General features: G+C 47.7%; 1 long non-coding RNA gene across 1 annotated transcript; it reads right to left on the bottom strand.

The window, feature by feature from the left end:
* Positions 1 to 1152: 1152 nt before the first annotated feature.
* LOC115304856 lies at positions 1153 to 2251 on the bottom strand. Its single transcript, XR_003914637.1, has 3 exons — positions 2162 to 2251; positions 1605 to 1662; positions 1153 to 1340 (listed from the first exon to the last, which is right to left on the bottom strand). It is a non-coding gene; the product is annotated as an uncharacterized LOC115304856 (long non-coding RNA).
* Positions 2252 to 2346: the final 95 nt, after the last annotated feature.

Genomic DNA, 2346 nt, shown 5'->3' with positions numbered 1-2346 from the left:
ATCCCAAGTGACTTACTGCTTCCCTAAAGCGGGTTTCTGTCCCCAGGCTTGGACATTATTATGGAAAATGCTGGATGTGTCAGGCCTGGCTTATAGTGTCTTCCCAGAGGTCCCCAGTAGGCTTGTCCCCGACCTCCCCGCAGAGTCTCCTGTAAGAAGCTTGTCGCCTGTGTGGGGCTGGTCCCATCCAGGCCTTCTTGGAGCCCGAATCCAAGAGAGATCCCCCACCCCAGCCCCCAGAAATACCTTTTTTGTGTGAGTGGTAAAATGTACATAGCATAAAATTTACCATTCACCATTCCAGGAGCATTATGTCCATTCCCAGTTTGTTGTCCATTCCAGAACTCTCCATCATCCCAAACGGAAACTCAGAACCTAATAAATAGTAACTCCCCATTCTTCCCCCCTACCCGGCCCGACCCTGGTCACCACTGCTCACACAAGTGGAATCATACAGTATTTGTCCCTTTGTGCCTGGCTTATATCCCTGAGGCCATAGGCTTTCAAGATTCATCCGTGTTGCAGCAGGTGTGTGAATTTCCTGCCTTGTTAAGGCTGAATCATATTCCATTGTATTTACATACAACAGTTTATCCCTTCATCTCTTGATGGACATCCGGGTTGTTTCCACTTTTTGTCCATTGTGGATAATGTTACCGTGAACGTGAATGTAGAACTATCTGCTAGGGTCTCTGCTTTCAGCTCTTTGGGGTGTGTCCCCAGGAGGGGGACGGTTGCGCCATGTGCTAATTCTGCTTTTCATTTTGCAAGGAGCCGGCGTGTTGTGCTCCGCTTCAGCCGCAGACTTTATGCTCCCACAGGCAGTGCGTGAGGACCCGTCTCTTCTCAGCCTCACCAAGGTTTGTTACCGTCTGTTTGTTTGTTTCAAATAATAGCCACCCAAGTAAGCAAGAGGTGTGTGATCTCGCTTTGCATTTGCTAATGATGAGTGGTGGCGAACATCTTTTCAGGTGTTTATTAGCCACTTGCATCTTTTCAGGTGTTTATTAGCCACTTGCGTATCATCTTTGCAAGAATGTCTATCCTTTCCCCACTTCTTAGCCAGGTTTGTCATTGTTGAATTGTAGGAGTTTCTTATGTATTTTGGAAATGAGAATTTTTTTTGTACATTAAGTATTCTTGGGTCATATCCCTTGTTAAAACATTCATTTATTACCTCATTTTGGAAACCATGCAAAGAAATAAAAAGTATATAAGAAACATCGGTGACTGCAATCTTTGATTTAGCAATTGCACATCTAGGACTTTGCCATGAGGAGTTTCATGAGCTTTCACTAAGATGTATCTGCCATGTGTAGTCCATCATAAAAGGAGGGAGCCTGAAAGAGATGGAAACTGTAAACACCGATGTCCAATCACAGCATAGGAATGAAAAAATAACCCAGTGCAGGGCGGTGTGATTACAAACAGCATTGGGGATGCACACACAGTGATTCAGGGACATTTACAATACAGCTGTGCATGAAAGGAGAACGTTGCAAAACAATCCCTTATGTTACCATCCCAATTATGTTTCGAACACACTGTAATTGTGTAAAACAAGGAAGGAAAAAATGCCAAAATGTTAACATTGTTAATCTCACGTGGTGGACTCTCAGGTTATTCTTTTCTTCTTTGTATTTTTTCAATTTTCCAAATTTTCTGAAATAAACATGTGACTTTACAGTCAGAAAAAAAGTTATTTTTAAGGCATCATAAATACGTGTACAGTGTTATCCCGCTTACGTAAAAATCTCTGTATTTACCCCCCCCCCCAAGAAGGAGATCGCTGCCTTAGTTGGGGGTGCGAGATTTGAAAGTTTTCTTTTTGATCCATGCTCTCCTGGATTTGCCAAACACCTTACTGTCTTGATGTTTTGTTACATGATTAGAGAGAAAGGAAAATGAAAGAAACCTGTTAAACTTTTAAAAAATGAAAATCTAAAGTAAATGAAAATCAGAATCAGACGAAATTTGGCTCAAACAACTCCTGCAAGCCAGCGAGGGCCAGGCCAGGCTGCGCGGCAGGAAAGGCGGGTCGTGGAAACCGAACCACCCACCCGCCGCCGAGGCCCCGCCCACACCCCGCCCACACCCCCGCCCACACCCCGCCCACACCCCCGCCCACGACCGCGCGGGGCTCCACCCAAACCCCGCCCACCAGACTGCGACGCTACGTCGGCACGGCCCACAGGTCTGGCATTCGGACTCCGCCGCGTAGAGGCCCCGCTCCGGGTCGCGTCGAGGACACGCCTTCGCCCCGCCCCCTGGGCCGCGCCGCTGCGTTCGCGCCTTCGCCCGCCGCGCCTTCGCCCGGGCTTCCGGAGCCGGCCGCGTAGAGGCCCC

Source organism: Suricata suricatta, chromosome 10, assembly GCF_006229205.1.
Source record: "Suricata suricatta isolate VVHF042 chromosome 10, meerkat_22Aug2017_6uvM2_HiC, whole genome shotgun sequence".
In the NCBI taxonomy this organism is placed as follows: domain Eukaryota; kingdom Metazoa; phylum Chordata; class Mammalia; order Carnivora; family Herpestidae; genus Suricata; species Suricata suricatta.
This window is presented reverse-complemented; position numbering and strand designations above follow the sequence as displayed.